The 21,047-nt window shown below is 38.7% G+C and overlaps 1 protein-coding gene and 1 long non-coding RNA gene across 2 annotated transcripts in view; both read right to left on the bottom strand.

Annotated features, from left to right (window-relative positions):
• MGMT (O-6-methylguanine-DNA methyltransferase) overlaps positions 1-21,047 on the bottom strand; it is a 154,386-nt gene that overhangs the window by 115,779 nt on the left and 17,560 nt on the right. The window lies entirely within an intron of this gene.
• Positions 10,429-14,491, bottom strand: LOC137859814 (uncharacterized). The gene is made up of 4 exons (XR_011098573.1): positions 14,296-14,491; positions 12,830-12,961; positions 12,193-12,294; positions 10,429-12,111 (listed from the first exon to the last, which is right to left on the bottom strand). It is a non-coding gene; the product is annotated as an uncharacterized lncRNA (long non-coding RNA).

The following is a 21,047-nucleotide window of genomic DNA, read 5'->3' as shown; positions in this document are numbered from 1 at the left end:
CTTTCTATTAGTAGCCAACAGCCATTTTTACAACATCTTGAATTCACTGACTGGTTACTGTTTTTTTTTAAGTGAGATTCCATTCCATGTCACCAAAACCAGAAGCATACCTTTAAAAAAAATCTGTTTCTAAAATAATTCAGCAAAAAGCATTAGGTAATTACAAGGACTGAAAAAATAGGTAAGGAATCTCAACTTCTGGTTCTCACATTTATTATTACATAGAGCTTGTCTAGCTCAAATTGGGCTTCCACTTTCTGTTCCACTTCCACTTTATGTTTAGCCAGAGAAATTTAAATGAACCCAATGGCTTTACTTTGAGAAATTTATGTAACTTAGAGGAAACATGTATTTGAGCAAAGAAAAGTATCAGATCTTTCATGATTCAGACTGAGTCGTGGCACCATTTAAAAAGGAGCAGAAAAAACTTGAAGTTATTAAGAATAACACATTTTCATTTTTACATTGGAAATGTTTCCTCTGTGCTGAGGCAGCCTGTAAAGGAAGATATGTATTTAAATTAAACCTTAGTGATTGCACTGATACGGACGTTCTTGTTAACAGAGCAAAAGAAACAGCAATGGTGTTCAGAGCAATTAGGCCAAAATGTGTTGTATAATAATAATAATCTTGGAAAAAATTCTAACATGACTTGTCAGTAACTGCTTTTCTCCTCTGAGGACCTGGTATTTGCCATTTCATCCTTCCTGCACAATATCACAAAACGTTGGTAGCTTGCAGCCAAATTTTATTTTCCTGCAGCAGGTCAACAGAAATCAGACTTAAAAACTAATTTCAGCACTGAATTTGCATTTTTTTTGTTTAGTTTATGTTATTTATTAAAAAGGTGCTAATTATAAACACATAAAAACTAATTACATTGGAGTAGAGGATATTTCTACTTTTATTGCCTTTATATCCCCTAACATCTATCAACCAAATAAAATTTAATCAGGTGTCTAAATGCTTATGATGAAATCTCCATTTGTGATGACTGTTTGATACTCAGTTGTGGAACAGGGTCAGAAATTTGTTTTCAAAGGGTGTATCAGAACTATGTGGCACTCGTACCCCGTGCAGTAACCAGTTCCTTCCTTTCCCCTAGGTCCCAGGGAGCCCTGCATAATGCACCATTTCCTTAAGCGAGCTGTCCTGATGGAATTGCATCCAGCTGAAAAGCACGGAGCACCAAACGTGCCATGCGAGGCCATTTGGTGCTCAGCTATGCTTTTGCCAACCCCACATTGAAAAGTCCAAAATGGCAGTAGTGGCTCAGTGCAAAACCTGACCTGCGTTTCATTTTACACTGCTCGCTCTAAAATTCGGTTAATAACAGCACATTCAGTTATCAAATATTTTTAAACTCTTCCACACAACACCAGCTACGTTTTCATGGGATTTGTATGCAGCATCAGCAACAAATCAGCTCTGCATTTACTATACAGAATCAATGTGTAGCCCTTCAGAATTTGCTAATCTGCATTTACAGATGCTTACATCTCTTAAAATACTTAACTAAATATGTTAGGGTGTTTAAGCTGCAAGCTGCCTACTATCTTCAAATATCTAGAGAACTAACAGTAGCATTCTTAAGTTAGGAGTGACAAATACTAGAAAACCTCCACAATTTGGCTTCCATATCTCTGAATTGGTATTTCAGTGACAGATGTTTGTTGCGGCAAAAACCTCTGTCAGAACAAAATTAGGTGATCTATCATTTTAAGATATGGTCTTCATATACTGTTTACTCGAAGATATCACTTGCCTCAAGCCAATTTTGACCAAGAACATTTTGTGATATGGAAGTGATTTGTATATCATCATTTTTGTGATAAATGTAGCTCTTGAACACAAAATAACCTACTATTCCACAGTATTACAGTTAAAACTCCTTCACCAGTAAATCTGTACTACTGCTTTTATTACTACAAAGATACTGTATCTAGACTCCAATGTATTTCCCATTTTTATTCACTGAATAGGGTTGCCTGTTTTCTTGCCTTCGGATCAGGGAGTCTGGCACCCCTGCCTCACCAGCTTTGTATCACAGTTTTGGGGGGCATGGGAGGTCCCCAACGTCCACCACGAGGCATACCTGCATATTTGTTCCTGCAAACAGGCTAATGGAAAGACAAAGCCATGCAAAACAACAATGCTAAGGCAGGGACTGCCCCACTTGTTCTGCAGCCCGCCACCTCCAAAATTCACAGCTCAGTCCCACCACTACCACTACTTTAGGAGCAACATCTCTCCTCCGGCAATGTAAAGCCGCCTGTTCCATGGATGATCGGAACAAAGTGCCTCACCTCCTCATCTTCTGCAGCTGTAGGGGGGGGAGAATGTGGACGTGATGCCATCAGCCAGCCACGAAGGACTGCAAACTGCCACAAAGCACAGAAGTTGGACAAATAACAAGTAAAGGGGGACGAGAGAACAAGAGAGACATCTCAGGAGGCCAAATAAACATGAGATGCATGCATCGCTTGACCTGAGCAAACCATCTTAAATGGCAGAGTTGAGGAGCTTCCACCACCTATTTAAAATTGGACACCTCTTCAGAGACCACTGGTTGCAGGAACACCTGTGAAGTAGAAAATTAATTGGGTCCATAAATTACTATATAAGCCACTGAATAACCATAATACAGTAATGAGCTCCAGCCATTACTAGCCTTGGGTTAATCTAAAACAAAGTCCTAGAGATAAGGGGCTCTAGTTTTGCCTCCTTCCCAAAGTAACAGCTGACCTAGAATAAATTGGACCCAGTGGACAAGTAAGAGAGCAACACCAGCGCACACGAAGGGCTGTCCCTCAGCCAGTGAGTCACTGGATTTGCAGTCGGCCTGGAGCAGAAGGAAACGCACGTCAAGAGCTGCCCTCACTCAGTGCCCACTCCTTTATGGGAAACACAGCCCACCGAGGCTTTTGTTCATTTCAGCTTAAAACGCAGTTTTCTTCGGATAAACGGTGCTGACGTTTTTTCATGGTGCTAGTCCATTTGTACCCTGAGTAAAAATGATCAAATTAGCACAGAAACACAGGCAAAGAAAAGCACTGCCATTTGACAGATGAATCAACACAAGTGTTGTGTGTGAGTCAGGAATGCTTGGCAGCTGAGCAGATGTGGGATTCTCCCACAACACACCATGGAAGGGTATGAAGGTATCTGCATACCTATGGGACTAAATTGGGCCAAGAGGCAGAAAGGCTGCACTGCTTTCCGCATGGCTCCAACCCCAACTTGTGTAGAACCACTTCAAGAATTTTTTTGTTTTCCTACTAGAACTGAAAAAAATAGGTAAAGTCCTTATTAAAGGGTAGGATTGGGCAATACCAACAGAAGCTTCCCTACCAGTGCATGAGGCATGGTATCGTACAACCTCAGCCCAGGAGAGCTGGTTGGAGTTTCTGCTCCACTCTTGCTCAGCTCCTCACCCTTGACTGCCCACACATCTGTAATGAACCCCAGCACTACACCTGCTCTCTTTTTTTTTGTCCACCGACTGCCAGAATGGGATAACCCAGCACTGCGACCTGCTAGGCACCATTTCTGCAGTAAGATGATTTTATTCTACTTACAATGGCAAGACACAAATTTTACTGGGGGATGGTGAGAACACAAGTCTTACCACCAGGCTCACAAAGTTGGAGAAAACACTAAGGTTCAGAGGTACAAGCACTAAGCTAAGAAAACTTAAAAGAACCACGAGCACTACGGCCTTTGTTTCACAGTCTGAGATTTAAAATAGCACAGACCTAGCTGCAGAGCTAAAAATAGGACACGGCAGTCTACACGGCTTATTAAAAAAAAAAAGCTATGCTTCAACAGATGTTAATTTTGCTGCACGTGTAACAGCAGTTTTCAAACAAAATATCTTTTATGCTGGGAATTGTGAGCAGAATTTTGTGCTGTTTGATGACAATTGCCCAACGTGGTGTTCGGTAAAGGAAAACTGGAGAGTTATTCACATGACATTCTCCTACAGCACAGAGAGTAGCTCAAGCATAAGTTTGTGCTGTCACTGATTATACACCTAGAAAGTGTAGTGATATACCAGGACTCGACTCTGCTAGCTTCAGTACTAAGAGATAAGAGCCTGTGCCTGAAGGATAGGAAGTCATTAGTATCTGCATCAAATCCAGGTTAGGTTAGCAATGACAAAACAGTTCCATAACGGCTGTCCTGAACAAGGTAGCATGAAGACTGTGTGCACAGAGGAGTGAGTAAGCTTTTTGTGGGTCTCTTTCAGAAAAAAAGACTCCCTTTACTGAGCTTTACACCTCAGTGCCCCTGGAAGAGATTGCCTATCAGGTGAAAACACCAAAAGCCTCGAGCCACATACAAAGAAAACCATGAAAACCCAATTCTCCGCTTCATAGCATCTTCCATGTGGTCATCTCCAGTTATGTCCTACACTAGAGGAGTGGTCTAGAAAGATCCCTCTTCTCTGTAGCAGATCAGATGATCCTCGTGGTCCCAGCACACTGTCCCTGTCCACCCACCATGCTCCTCTTCACAAGGGAGCAGTCCTGGCTCTAATCAGCTATCCCGGCTGGGATTATTAATCATTTTATGTGGACAAACAAAAAGTTAGTTTTTTTTCTGGTTGCTATCATACATCTCCTTCTCTTCTTCCGCATCAAAAGAAAGCAGGTAAACCACTGGAGGGTGGGGCTCTGTCAGCATGCTGGGGCATAAATTAAATTAAATAAATAAATAAATAAAATATTTAAAAATAACGATTCTGTGTATTTTTGTAAAGAGGGGAAAAATGGTATCATAAATGGGGACTCTACTTCAAAGCCTTGCCCCATTCAGGAGGAGTAGCAACAAGAATACTGTAAGAGGATTCCTTACAATTTCACAACTGCTAATACAATATGTTCAAATTTTGCTTTAGTTTTTAAAGCCAGAAGAAAAACGTGTATCCTCTGATCTTTTCAATTGTTCAGATCAATATGTTCAAGTCCTCACAAAAGGGAAATTCTCATTTACAGCTGCTTCACAACTTAAATGAGAAAAATCTTAAGCATGTTTCTAAAAAATCTGGAATGAAGCGAAAAAATGACAAATGTTGAAATTAAATATCAAAGCACTTGTTAAAGTCATGAAAGAAAATCTAACTCTTTCAATAAAGAAAAAGGGTTGTATTTTTCCTTCTGGGGAGGAGAGTTTTGACCATGACTAGTTTGCATCTGTCACGACTATCTATAAACAACAATTATTTCCTTCTGTTATTACATAAAAAAAAAAAAAAATGAAAACAAGACACCATCATTTGGCCTACAGCAACATAACCACTGAAAGAAAATTCTGCTAGGGTTCAATTTGCATGATAAACTGTTGTTAACAGATACCATCTGTTTTTAAATTTAGTAAAAGGACCCATATTATACAGCTCATTACAAATATTACTAACTCTTAGACAATGACTCTTGTAAAGTGTACATTGCAGCTAATGAAGTAGAAAGCTTAAACAACAAATCATTTACAAGTTTTTGTACAGTGTTTCTAATGGAGGGAGTTTATAATCATAGGAAAATGTAATCACTTATGTTAAGCAATCCATGGACCTAGTCAATGTAGCACAAACAGCCATTATGCAAAATTATGACATTAAAGGAAAAAGACTATTGCAGACTTCGCATTTTACAGAATATGCCACACAAACTAATAACTTTGAAAGAATTAATCAGGTGAGATCCCTCACTTCCAAAACAGTATTTTCCATCAAATATAAAAAGCAGGTTCAACCTGGACTGAGATTTGCTGTCCTGAATTAAACCTGACACCAGTAACAAAGGGGATTCTGTAATGGACATCGGATCTTACAATACAGTGCATTAATGGGCATCACGGTGAACATAATCTGTCAGGAACAGTCACAATAAAGATGTTCCACTGATTAATGTTCCACTAGGCCTGGATTTAATAATTTATATAATTTGTATTAACTTTAAAATTGCTATCACTACGGTGGACAAGGATAAAACACAAACAATACAATACAATAATTTCATACAAGAAAACATTATACACCGCAATTAAAACTGTTTTTTTCATACAAGAGTAATTGTTCAAGATTTACAGAGATGAATTAATGTGAAACAAAGCTGCACATTCAAACAATATAATAAGAAAATACTTCTAAGAAGTCATAAATACTTTATAAATTACATTAATATTGGTGTTTGGTATTATTGCATTTTTATTCTTTTAAAATGTATTTTTAAATATGATTCCCATAAGAATACATGCTTCTATAAAACAAACAAACTTTTAAAATAATGACAGTGTGTCTTACAAAAAACACCCCCATTATTTTTTCTATACTTTGTATTGAGAAATAGCGATGTTACAGCACTAAAAATGGCCATTGTGCATTCATTCAAATAATCCTTGTTTTTATACAAAGAATTAAGCACCACTTCCTGAACCATTATATTGTAAGGTTCGTGGGTATTGGTCAAGAATATCCTATGCTATCCTATCAGGATGATTAATGAAGGCACCTTTTTCACAGAATGTCAGACTCTGCCTTTTTAACAACTGACCTTTCATAGAATACTACTGAACTCATAATTCCACTTTTGTTCAGTTTCTTATTAGTGGAGTTAAAATTAATACTTATGGGAATGATGGCTAAGGTGATGCACAGTAAATCTTATAGCACATCAACCTTCTACACCGACTACCAAAGGAATAGTACCTGCATTTGTCTAGTTCAATAGCATAAGTATTCTAGTAAAACTCTGTGTCCTTTTAAAAGACAAATTAGGTCAATATTCAACCCTCTTTCAAGTACAAAGCTGTACATATAGAGAAACACTTCCAAAGTTCATATATCCCCGCGAAATAGTTAATGCCTACTGTACATTACAGAATTTTGAGTCCTGCTGCACTGTTGGAAACTTCAAGCTGACAGCGATGCTGTACAGCCTGAAACAGGCCGTAACCCACATTTCTCTTCAGGGGAGACGTTTTAACAGCCTGGGATGCTGCAGCCATTTACTCCCCAGTATGGCCACACATATCTCCACATCCTAAAAGCCGCGTCTCCCAAACGGGGAGTAACAGCACTAATTTGCCACCATGAAGGTTTTGGAAGTCAGTGATGCTGCAAAGATCAAAGGTTTTGGAAACCACTATGTTGAAAAGCCGTCTGAGATAAACAGAGAACCCTTATTTCTTCAAGGAGCCTGACTGGACAACGGAACCCTGAGGTGAACATGCAAGGAGCCAGAGCCACGAAGCCTGCTAACACCTCCACGTACCACAGTCCAAAAACATTTACTATGAGGAATTAAGAACATGCAATTCCACAAAAGCAGCTCAAGTCAAATATGCTGGGATCTCCTTAGTTATAGGAAGAAAAGAAAAAGATGAGGTTGATTTAAGTAATTAGTTCTCTGGTAAAGATATTCATTACCCTACCTGCCTATAATTTTGTCATTTAAATCAGAACAATGGCATCAACTCTCTTCCTCACTTTTATATACTAATACTCTCAAACCCTGAAGAGACCTTTCTAGCCTTAAAGACATTTTAAGATGATAAAGATGTGAAACTTTTTATTGGTACATGAAGATCAAAATACATGCTCTGGCAGCGTTGTATCTGATGTCAAACACTTGAGACATCACACAACTGGTAGCAATTCTGTTGTAAAACGTGCAATAATACAAGCAAAATGCAGCTTAATTTTTCTCTATGCGTTCATTCACATTCATATGAAGTCCATTCACATTCATTATGAGATAAGGCATCTGCATTATGGCTAAATATTGTATCTTGCAAACACAGTGGCATTTGCACAGTTTCAACCCTTGCAAATCAAAGAGACCATGAGGATTTCACCCAAAATGAGGTTTTCTAGAACAAAGCTAGAGGACATTGGAATGCATTTCCACCTCTCCTTAGATCTTAGTATTTTTCGTAAGGTCAGCTGGGCTGTAACTTAGCTGTTCCATAATGGGAGACCTGAGACCGATGGAGATGTCCAGCTCCTCGGTAGAAAACCAGTTCCTGTAATGCAACCTAAAGAACTGACAGTACCTTGCTTTCTGAGCAGCATTTCTGATCCTTCTGCCAACCATTACTACAGTAATAGGTATTGCTTAAGAAATAAAGCTGCACAAAACTAAAAGACTCGTGTTCTAGAATCAATTTTACTCCTGTACCAAAAGTAAGAAAAGCATTTCCTTGCTCTTTCGTTTTTAGAAATGCTGTCATACTGGGAGAAGATAGGGCATTTTTCCCTGCACAAGAACAAAAAAGATTTTACAACTTTGTCGAGATTGAATTTTCAGAAGTTACATGAGAAAGTAATCATATTCAAAAATATGAAAAAAAAATGTACTGAAATGGCGGGTCTTCTCATAAATTTTGAAAATAAAAGTTTGCAGATTCTAGCTCATATCTTGCCACAAGATAGTGGCATAAAGCTGAAGTTATGTCCTTTCTATTGATGATGAAAAATTAACGTTGAAATTGCATTTTTACATGGAACACTTTGATAAGTTTTTGTTCATAAATCTTACATACATTTGTACAATTAAGACAGACACGAGGTACATATAATCTCCTAGAAAAATATCTAAATGTGATGGGATTGCATACCAACGCACATAGCTGCAACTGTTTATTTCACCTGCTTGTCTAGAGCAGTTATGAACTATGATTTCTTCTGATTAATTCATGTTAAAGAAATCATAAGCCACAAACCTAATTTTGTTCTAAATGCATTTTAGAATGAAGATATAGAAGGTAGGAAATCTGAGTTGTGCCGGATTACAAAAGAGAAATGAAAATCTTTTCCTGCAGTTCTGAGGACAAGGAATCAGGGTCAGAGCAACTCTCATGTGCAATATTAAGAGTTCACGCTATCAAAAACTTACTGTTAGATACAGCCAGGTATCTTTCCTTCAAATATAACAACTAGACCCACATAAAACACAGGAACCTGGAACCCTACACGGTATCTCTGATTTTATCTGTGTGACAAAAAGAAATGGTCAAGGTACAAGTAGAAAGAGTGCTTTACTAAACAGATTGCTCAAGACTTTGCCTTACACCGAGAGGAAAAGACTACGAATGGGTAAGTAGAGCAGAGATACAATAGCAAATGTATTCCCTCAAGTATGAAAGATGAGACAATAACTACAAAGACACAGAATTTTTATGGAGCAATTTACAATGAAAGTGCAACAAGAAGCGCAGTTCCATATTTATCCCAGACCCAGAAATGAGGGAGACTATGTGCAAGAAAAGAAAGCAGCCAAACAAGCTGATGAAACTCAGGCAGCAGTGGTCAAGTGTCATTGCAAAAGCAAAATAGCAACAGGAAAATCCTGAAGCACTACCATAAAACAGCCTCTATGACAACAAACTCAGCAAGTACAGGATGAACATCGCAGATGAAGCCCTCAATTTGCGTCGGCGGCGCTGGTGCTAAGCTCTTGGCTCGCTGCAGTATCAGCATCCCAGTGGTGGGGGCTGAGAAAGGGGGGTTCAGTAACCACTGCCAAGGAAAGCCCATCGTCCTGTTCTCAGCGTCTATTATCAGATGAACAGATACAAATGTGCAGTACTCATCCACCTCCCAATTCAAAAAGAAATATTCAAGAGCCTCGGAAAGACTGCTGCGCTATTTAATGCAGCTTCAACAAACCCAAGTCTCCAACTCTTCCCCACGCAAGGGGTGAAGTAGTTAAAAAAAATCTTTAGGGATTTTTTTTTTTTTTTTTAAGGTGGATATAAAAATATTTTGCAAGCCTAATTGAACCAGTAAGGCTCCTTCTATGTACAGTAACAAACATAATTACTTAAAAGATCCATTGAAACAGATTCTTCACTTTTCAACTGATGATCCATTCTGTAGACTAAAACTTAATCTGAGAATTTCTGGTGGGCAGAGAAGTCGTTGTATCATATAATAATGTCCATAATATATAGACTAAATGCTGCCACCTGAGTTATCAGATAAAGGTGTTGGGAATGCCACTTTCATAGGTATTTGGCAAATAAACAAGGGCATCATATGCTGGATTACTCAGAAGCAATAGCATGACCATTTCTTTTAAATGACAGAACAATATTAAGAAAAATATGACTATTTTAAATATTCAATTCATTAGCAGTTGAAAAGTTTACTCCAGATGGAAAGTCAGTACTTAACAGGACTCCCAATTTAGAAGTGCTGGATGAATGAAAAAGATGTATCCCAATTAATGTACCCAGATGTCTCTCCTGGAGTCCAAAACAAAGCAGACCTTCCAATTTGGTAAGTGCTAGCCTGACAGTGCCTGTAGTTAAGTTGTGTGAGTTAGAGTTGTGTGGTGATAAATTATCCTAATTATTATGGATTTTTGATAACAAAGTGATAGACCCAAAAGAAAAGAATTGAGTGAAGACAAAGTAACAATGTGAACTGAGACAAAACAAAAATTTAATATGCAAGTGTCACAACTGTCTTTGTTTTATTATTTCAGCAAGGCTACTGTTTAATAAATTTGTAAATATATGTCCATTCAGATAGTTCTATTAAAGATTTCAATTAAACTAAGAATTAAGATGGGGCATGCTTTTGGCATGAATATCAGTAAGTAGTCAGGCATAACTCAGAAATACCTGCAGTCATCCAAATCCTAAATCCAACCTGAAGCAGCCCTACATTGCCTCTTGGAAATATAAAGAATCCAACAACAACAAGAACTGAATTTTTAGCCCTAGCAAGCTGGGCTAAAAGTAACTGTGTAGATAACACTGCTTTCAAAACAAGACATTTTACTTTACATACTGAAGCCTATAAAAGGCTGCAAGATTCCAGATCTACATCATAGGCAAAGTTAAAAGTCTGACTCATTCAAGATGTGAACACGCAGCACTATCATCAGGTAAGAAACGTTGACAAGAATGTGTATGTGTACTGCCACTTTTTATTTTCCTTCAGCTTCATTATACCTGGGGGTTGTTTTTTGACCATTTGGCATTTCTTTACTTTGATTTATCATTAGTTCAGGCAGAAGATTCTTTGTTCATTTTCAAGTTACCTACATACACTGGAATTCATATGCATCATGAATGTATTTTTGTTCCTGTATTCTTTTGTTGCCTGCTTTTGTTATTGCTATAAGTTCTATGAAAAAAAAAAAAAAGTATTAAAAAAAGTATTTCCCAGAACAGACAGGAAACGAGACATGCTATCACAACTCTGAGGATATCCTCTGTTTCACACTGAAGCATAAATCTTAAAACCCAGAGGATATCTGCATAAATGAAGAGCATCTGGACAAGCTCAGAGTCACAAGCAATATTACCCAGCACACAGAAAACTCCTGACCTACAGGAGTTGATAGGTGATCCCAACCATGACCAACAGAAATTGCAACCAACACTGAAGCCAAGTAAAATGGGGATCTGGTTTAACAGACAAGCACACCACCAGGGCAGCAAAAGCAGAAAACCTCTACAAACTTTAAAGTGGAAAAAGCCTGAAAAATAAAGCTACAAGTCCCCCCCTGCCAAAGACGACATCCACGTTGGGTGGCGGTACCTGCCACCGTCGGCAGAAGAAATCTGATTGTTTCCAAGAATTCAAAGAGAGGTGGCGAGAACCAAGGCAGGCTCTGGCACTCTGTCTGGGGGAGAGGGAAAGGGTTCAACACAAAGATCAGGCCACTCCAGACTTCTGAATTTCAGATACATAAACACGAGACATTTTCTATATTCAAGTGTTCATGTCAGTGTTTAAAATTAGAACAAACTGTTTTCAGAGGTGAAGAACATTCATGAGCTGTGAAAAATGACTACTTTCAAATTATTCAGGTAGTACATTTCAAATTGCCTTAATATAAGCTGATTTATATTTATGACCAACTCTTTCATATAGTGGTTAAACTTTCTGTAACTCCTCCCAAGTCTGATCATTGAACGTGAAGAGTTTAAAATGTTGAGGGAGGAAATATTCTCTTTCTCCCTTATATCTAGGCATTTGTACCCCAGGCTGTTCAGGGCAGCTAGCCATCACAAGACGAGGTTTTCCAAAGGCTGCCTTTCGATCAGCATGGTTGTATTAGTCTACTGTAGCGCCATGTACCAACAGAGGTCTACCTCTAATGGAACAGCCATCAACATCTTGGTGTATTTCCATATTGCTTTTTAAATAATGCAACGATTGCCTGATGGCCATACCTGTTTCTACACACGAGCATGTTTTTTGCAATAGCATGGGTTGATCCACCCGTGAACCCAGTGGCCACTCTTTCAGGGACACTCATTCTTCTTGACAGCAACCTGTGATGAAACCTTCATTTCACTTTTAGGAAAGTTTAGAGATTTCTCATTGAAACACAAAACAAAAATATTTATCTTATTAAAGGAGACTTTCAAGGCCTTTCATATGAGCAACTTCAGTGCCACAGGTTGGTTGGGGCAGGATGAAAACAAACAGCTTGCCATTACGTGGTAAATAAAGATTTAAGAAGCATTTCAGTGTCACATCACTTTGTCCTTGTGGAACGGTCCGGATGGCAGCTGAACCACAGCCCCTATCCTGCATCTTTGCAGTGCATGTGACTGAAGTAAAAAAAACTTGAAAAATAAGATAATTGCCCAGACTCTCCATAGTACAAATATATATATATACACATATATCTTGAATCCTAAATGTCTGTAAGACAGGCAGCTTTCCAACATAGTTCTCATATGTGATAAATATGTCTAGCTGTCCAGTTATATGGTGCAATGAATGTGGTAAAAAAAATAACTTTTTGGAATGTTTTCTTTTCAGCCCTGGAGAGGCTTTCCATGAGGACCAGAACATGCTCACCATTTGTGCTGCTGGAACTCTAAGTGCTAGATGCCTCTCCTCCTCCCAGGAGCATCTCCAGCATCTCCAGAATAAGATAATTTTGTCTGTGTGTGTGTCTGCGTATTAAATCAGTGGTGGTGCCACACACATCTGTATCATGAAACAATCACAACACAAAGAGCACATAATATGAACAAAACATAGGCAGAAGCAGGATGGTTACTGTACAGAGAGACTACGTTAATCATAATAGCCTGGACACAAGCAAAACCTAACTGTGGAATGACCAAATCAGGGGCATGCATCACTAACAATGAGGAGAGATAAATGAAAACAAAAATCGACTGATAGTCTGAGACAAACTTATTTTAATTTCACCTCGTTGCTTTGCTGCTTCCTGCCCTGAACTAGCACAAGCAGAAATATCCTCTACAATAGTCCTCTTTCACACCAGACAATCTGTAAAATCATGCTTAAATCTACAATATTATGAAGTTCCTTAGCAAAATAAAATGCAATTAAAAAAATCTATTAGTATGAATGACAATTCATAAATAGGCTACAACAGTAAGCCTCCCAAATGTCAAAATTAACTAAAGAAATTGATAGCTGTTCAAAACCTAATTTGATTAAATGATCACCAGGATTTCACATTTGCTGTTTATGACAGAATACGTTCACTCAGAAGTTTAGAAGCAATCAAAAAAGCTTTTATCACCAACAAGCACTCATTTTAATAAGCAAAGAGGCAATTGTGAGTATTTATCACTTGAAGGATTGCATGTACTAAACAACTTTAAATTCTTCAGAATCCAATAGGAACTTATTTACACTGAATCAGGACTTCTGAGAACTAACAGCGATGGATGCTGGGTGTCTGTCTCTGGTACATCAATCCCTAGAATTCTTTTCACTTAATAGTTTAATGAGTAACTCTTTTAAGGAATTTGGGGAAGTTTGACTTAAAGATGATGTAGTTAGGCAATTGCTGACAATGTCAGCGATGAAATCATCCTAACAGTGGAACGGTTATTTTCTTTTCACCAGGAAAAACAATGCAAAATCCTTTGACAACGGATTTAAAAATTGCCAATTAAGTCTTTTCTAATTTGAGGAGGATGCAGCTCTGTTCCACACTACTAGATGGACATTTCCATTCCTCTCTCAACACTATGGTCTGCAGCGAACTCCTACCATTATCACCCTTACTGACCCCTGGCATATAATGCCAGCAGCATGGAAGAGTTCATTTACTGCCTATTGATGTGTTTTGCTAACATAAGACTTATGCATTTAAGGTTTTAAAACTTTCAGAAATGTTTATAAGAACTGCAAGGCACCGCTCAGTCCCTCCTGCTGAAGTGACAGTTCCCAGACTTCAATGGGACTTGGATTTGAGTCTATGTAAATCACACTTAGATTTAATATGCAGAGTGTACATGCAGAAAATATAAATCACCATGTTTCTAGGAACAGCTTTGTACCTGCTGATATTGACAGCAAAAGGCAAAACCAGAAGCTTGAGGCTTTCAGAAAAAGCCTGGGGTGTGGGCTGTACAGTGGGGTCCTCCTGCAGCCTCCAGCCTTCCCAGCTGGCGTGGCACCCACTCTGTGTGCCAGTGCCAGGTCGAGGTCCTTCACTACTGGCAGGAGCACTTTGTGTCAGAATTTGAAAACCCTGATGCTGAAGGAAAATGAGATGAGATGTGATATGGAAAGCAGTACTAAATGTTTAATATGATCAGCAATTCACAATTATTTCTTAAGTGTCTTTTTCTGGATAACTTTTTCCACTGCATGATCTCGGTGAGAAGATAATACGAGATGCTGCTTTTGAATAAGTTATACATTTGCCTTGCTTTACTTGAACATAACAATGCTACCATTATTAATATTTTTAGTCTACAAAACAGCACTAGCCTTCCAAAGAAAAAGTCCTTGACCAAAATATCAGAGGATATTAAACTGAGAAGTGATCTACTGATGCAAATCATTAAATCTATTTGCATTTGCTTACTGAACCCTAACACAGAAATTAAACTACATAGTGTAGGAAAAAGAGCTGGTTTTGCATGGTTAAAAGGAGACATCTTGGAAGATCCAAGCTCTATGTCATTAATTTTCCTTCTTCCCCTCATTAACAAGTAAAATGTTTTCACTGCTTGAAAAGTTTTAATAAATAGGAAAAAGCAGGGCAGCTGACATAAGTTTTTAATGTAATATACAAGAGCTTTTAATATTTTTACATATATTAATGCAAAAGCTAAAAATAAATGTTAAAAGGTTACATTTGTGAAGAAAGAAAAATGGCATTTACAGTTACAGGATAAGATTTTAGAATTTAACTCTTTCTCTTCCGACACGATTTTCTGAAGCTCATTTGCATTTAACTGAAATCGGTGTAATTGCACAGGCGAGCCCACCGCAGCGGTGGTACGGGGGCTAAGGGCACTGATACCTCACAGCTCTGCATTCCAGTATCATTCGCTGGGTTTTGTCCTACCCAGTTAGAAGGGTTAAGTTTGCTTTAGAGAATGAATCAAGGTAGGCTTTTTAAGAATAACTGTGATTAGCACACGCATGATGTATGTGATCTTTGTGAGCTTTACTGCAAGTGCACGAACCAAAGGAGCAAATGATGACCGGCTGTTGCTGTGACATCTCCAGCTACAAATGGGCAAAACCAGAACACAGAATATAAACCCCAAACAACCCCAACACTTTTCTAACAGTATATAATGCTCTGATCACGGCATTGGCATACACAAGGCTTTTCAGGTAGACATCACAGCCTGCTCAGCAAAACACTGGGTTTGGATTCAGTTCCCTTACAGGTCTGCAGGAAGGGGACCTATCATCCAGGTGGGCCTCTGTACTTATACACCACTGCTTAACCTCAAAACAACTCTGTGGCTATAAACTATCCTTGGCTCTATCTGTCTATGTATCTAGATTATTATTATTATTTTTGGAAAACTAGAGAAGTCTGGGAAGAAAACCAAGACGAAGATTTGCTATATTTAAGAATACCCACTAATTCTGATCTATAATAGAAACATAATCCATGGCATTATGCAGTCCATTCGCCCATCTTTATAGCAAGGATTTGCAATGGAAAACTGCTCCACTGCATTAATCTACCTCTGGCATGAGAAGTGGAAAGGTTCTGCTCATGGCCTGAATTACAGAAGGAGTTAGTAAAGATACACCAGGCATAATATCTGTGGCATAGTATAGGGCAGGGTGTCAAGAAAAGATTTCTTTCCTAAGAAATTTTGTGAAAACATGAGGCTGCATAGACAAATTCTCACAACCCTCTTTGGCGAAATTATTTTTCATAACTACTACGGCTCTATATCTTCTGCACTAGAAATAAACCCATCATATTTGTGGTATTTTCAAGTGGGTGCCTGCACAAGTTATATTATCTAATACAGTTTGTTGTTATTTTTGCCATTTTAAAATATCATCACTGTAAAATGTGATCACTGCGTTGTTATAACATTTCCTGCTTAGAAGTCTTGGCCAGCCACCCAGCTTTACAAATGCACACAAGTCTAGCAGCAAAGCTGTTCTTCTGTACACTAGAATAGATCTTTGACTATTTTGACAGGACATTGCCTATGTTAACATTAAAGATTTTAAAACATCAGATTATCAGCATGAATAATAATTAGTACACTAGAATTTATTTATTTATTTATTTTAAAGTAGAGTCCTCAAAGGCTTCTCCAGTTAGATTTATGGGAGAAAAACACATCTGTGAAGACTTGCAAAAAACACTCCTATTTGAATCTTGCAATACTATCTTTGACAGATGAATAGAAATGCAGCAGTGCTGTCAGGAAAAATAACACATCTAAAGTACAGTATTGATTACAGACGAGTTGCTTGAGATTCACTTCAGTTTAAGTGAAAAAGGAATTTTTTATTTTTTTTCCACTCATGCAAAATAAAGTTTACCATTCACGCCTGCCAGTAAAGCAAATCATTTCAAAAAAGATATGAAACTAAGTATGTGAGCTGTACTAGGTGTAAGGCTTTGTTTGACAAACTCTAAACTTTCTAGATGTTTTTACGCTTTATTTTGCTTAAGTTTTTGAAGCACCATTTCCAATAAAAAGTTTTCTTATCTTGATGCAGCATAAACAATCTGTAGCATCTCCACAAGAAACTGAGAAAAAAACTAGCCCAGTTTATTTTTAATAAAAGGAGGACTATGCTATATAATAACTCTTCCTGCCACATCCATTGAATCTGCTGAAATAAAGATTGATGCCTGGATATTTGTAGACACTTCTTCCAGAGAAGGTAATATTTCTTTTTTTTCTTTTTTTCTTTTAAATATACCTCCTCCTGGTATTTTGCAATAATTTGAAAAAAGTAACAAGCATCATCTCCCTATTATCTAGAAAGGAAAGATGCAGATGCTTAAGTCGAGCAGCAGAACACTCAATGAGGTTTGCGGCAGCCTAAGTGCCACAAGTTAAACAACATGCAGAAATAAAAACTAAGAAATAGAAAGATGTATGAGGTAAGACTGACCTTCTCCTTTTGGTGATCATTCTACACAGACACCCAAAACCTGCTTTCAATTTGTGCATCAATATATACATGAACATTGTTAGGATGGTGAAGGGTTAAAATGCAAGAGAAAAGCAGACCAAAGAACAGCCCAACACAGAGCACCAGTACCTTGCTGCACGGGCTCACATTTAGGGCATTCCTTTCATTTTCAAGCGAACTAAAGGTCTAAAAACCTGCCTGGATTTTGCCCAATAGGTTGGACTGTGCTGCAGTCCTTTTACCAGGTGAGCAGTAAATTACATCCCTTTTGGCTTTCTAACCTAAAATACTCAAGAATGACAAAATACAGGCAGGAATCCTTGAAGCACGCAGGTTACTAGCTATAATCATACTCAGAGGTTTATTCTGAAACAGCCCGGTGTCCAACAGCTAAAAATCCAACACAGCAGCACCACACACGCTGAAGTTGCAACCATACTTTTGGCACTTACATAGCAGCCCGACAGCGTCGTGTCCTGGCTGGATTTATTTGTGAAGACCTCTGTGGCACAAGCCAAGTGCTTGCTTCACTAGCTAAAAGTTTAAATGCTGCTCGTTCACGGCTGCTGCAGGCTCCCCGGTGTCACGGACAAGGTGATCTGGAGTGAAAGAGCTTTCTAAATGCTTCAGCTGCTCCAACTGGCTGGGGAGGGGAAGATGACTTTCTGGAAGAAGGCACAGGAAAAGGAGCTTTAAAAGTAATAACAGGGATCCCATCAGGAAGAGGCACGGCTGGAAGACTTTTAATCCCGGGGCCTTTAAAAGAACACTACACAAGATATTCAACTCAGAATGGTTTAATGGAAAGAAAAGAAAAGCTGCACCCCAGAAGGATGACACTCTCGAGTCAGCCATAGCTGTATCTTGAAGCTTTTGGGAACAAAGTACAGAAGCCAAGAGCACGTGCAGCAGTCCAAGCCTTTCACCTAGCCTCTACCGAGGGACTTAATACATTCAGACTCACATCAGATGCGGACTGTATCCCAAACCTAATCTGTTTATATTAATGCCTACAAAAGATCCATCTAATGAACCATTTTCCAGTCACTGTAAACAGTAATTAAATACATTAAACTATAAAAAAGGAAAGTGCCATGCAAAACATACTTTGATCATTGATAAATGCCGTCAGCTTGGATGATTATGGTATTTACAATAGTAAGTGCTCCGTTTCAGCTGGCAGGAAAGCGATGCATCTGGACTTGTCCACAGTCAATGTTTTAACATCTTCCCCTGTGGGGGCAGGACTATGACCTTACAGAGGACAAACACTGCAACAGAACTTGCTGGTATGAAACCCAACCAAAAATAAATATAATTTTTCAAGAAGTGGAGAGATTTCTTACAATTTTATTTTTTAATGTTGTGGTGTGTGGACCATAGGATGTTTCCATATGGACAGCAGTCTTGGCCTTACGAAATAATCAGCAACACAGCTCTACTTGCACAAGAATAATGGCTGCAAATACCATCTCCAGTAGGAAAACAACCCAGTAGTTCCTTCCAGATACACCATGCCTTTTCTGAAGAAATGCCATTAAGTGTATAGAGCTGATGCTACCACTAGCTGAAGTTTCAGAGAAGTATCTAGTACACCTTTTTTCCCCTGCTCTACGTTTAGAGATCATCACAAAATCATTAGCTGTTTTTCCCCCAGGTGTGTACTTTGTCTCCATCAGGTTTTCTCCAATTCCACTTCAATTATAAAATCTCTACTGTCACACAACAATTTTAAGGAAGAACTGAACGGGGAATAATCACACCTCTTCCACATTACTGCCAATAACCCTCTGTACGCTTAACTCGCTTAACTTCAGGTGTTTGTGGTAAAACAGACATTTATTCAAAACAGCTAAGTGGAGTAGTTGCATACCTATCTCCTTCAGCTGGTTTTTAGTATGCCCCTGAGCTCCACTAAGTTTCTTAGCCTTGGCTGATGCTTATTGGAAAAATAGGAGGAGTGGCACTCTCCCAAATGCCTCCCACTTGTGGCATCAAAGTGAGATATCACTCACAGTAAATTTTACAGTATGAGGAATGAAACAGTTAGCAAAGTTGACATTTAAACCATCATCACTGGCTATGATTAAATACCTCGGAGATGAACGGAGTGGTTCGCACCTCTCCGAGTTATTGTTCTAGGCTCTTATCAGACTCCCATACACCGCTGCGTTAGCTGCATTTTGACACACCTGAGATTTTCGTTGAATCTGAAATGGCTGGAAACCTGTTTAGAAAGATTCCGGAGAGTTTCTGATAATGTTAATCTGGCAGAGAGACTGAAACATCAGCTAACTTTCCGAACTGTAGAAAGGTGTGGGCAGATTACTAATCGAGGAATGGCCAAAGAGGTCCTCGTTCCTCCTCCTCCTCTGACTGTCAGTAAGATAGGGGGAAACGAGAAATTGCAATACACTAGTGACTTCTCTGCAGTCTTGAGTTCAAATCCACATCCACGCTGACAAGTACCCAATTCCCCAGGTCCATGTGAGAGGGCGCTGGCAGGAACCCCGGCACAACTTCCACCCATGGTACAGGGAATTCCTGCAGGAATCTGCACTACTGCAACACAGCCAAAAGCTGTTCCTGCCCTGGCATCTTAACTGCTACGTTCACATCCCCACCTTCCCAAAGCATGTTCTGCTAAAATATTTAGTGGAGGAAGATACCAGCATGCTTCCTGCTATTGTTGACAGAAGTCGCAAATGTGGCACTAACCACCAAGCTGCTGATTTACCACTGCAGTTCAGGAGGAAAAAAATTCCAAACAATCATCCCAGGGTGAGAACACTGCAGGAGAAAGTGGAAGAACGAGAAAACTAAATCTGAAACTCTGAAGCTGCTAAAGACACTTAGAAGTAGAGTAACAGTGGAAAAAAGAAACCACAAGTTTTTCTTTTGGACGTGAGCAAATGGAGTTAAACACTGGCAGTATTTCAGGCAGGAACGGTGGAGGAAAGAGGCATTACTTTTGATCAAGAAGGCAATATTTGTATACACTGAAAGAAAGAAATACAATGGCTGATACAGTACTAAAAATATATATATACACTTTTAGTTTTTTATAAAAATGTGAACTGTGAACCTGAAGTTCCTAGAGAAGGGAGAAATTTATAAAAACAAGCTTCACCTTAAGTATACTTCTTCCACACCTCACAATCCTGAAGCAATACATAGCAACTTGCTTCGGAAACAACCCAATAACAAATACGTGGTCCTTTAGTCGGGCTGTGAACCCAAAGCCTGCACCTCCATATGGGGCTGTGTGTGGAATAAAATACCACAGCCAGCAACGTACCACATATTGGCATCAAACCCTGAGAAGCTGGCTGTTCCAGCCAACCCACTGGCTATGATACCAAATTAATCGGTCCTGGTTCTGATTCGGGTATCTTAGACCTAATTAATCTTAGATTAATTCACAATGCCAAATTAAATGGCCAGTGAACAAGTCAATCCACAACTTAATACTCAAACTAAAATAGGAACAGGTGCTTTCAGGTTACTGGTTTAGGACAACCAAGTGTTAGCACTGCACTTAGATTGCAAAACTGTTAGAAACATTTTTAGTCCACATTCAGAAAATTAAAACTTTAAAGATTATTTTTAGCTGAAATTCCTTTTATTTAAAAAATCTACCTACCTACCTATCTATATTTTCCCTTACATA

This window comes from Anas acuta, chromosome 7 (assembly GCF_963932015.1).
Source record: "Anas acuta chromosome 7, bAnaAcu1.1, whole genome shotgun sequence".
NCBI classification, from domain to species: domain Eukaryota; kingdom Metazoa; phylum Chordata; class Aves; order Anseriformes; family Anatidae; genus Anas; species Anas acuta.
Note: the sequence above shows the minus strand (reverse complement) of the source record. Positions and strands in the feature narration are given on the sequence as shown.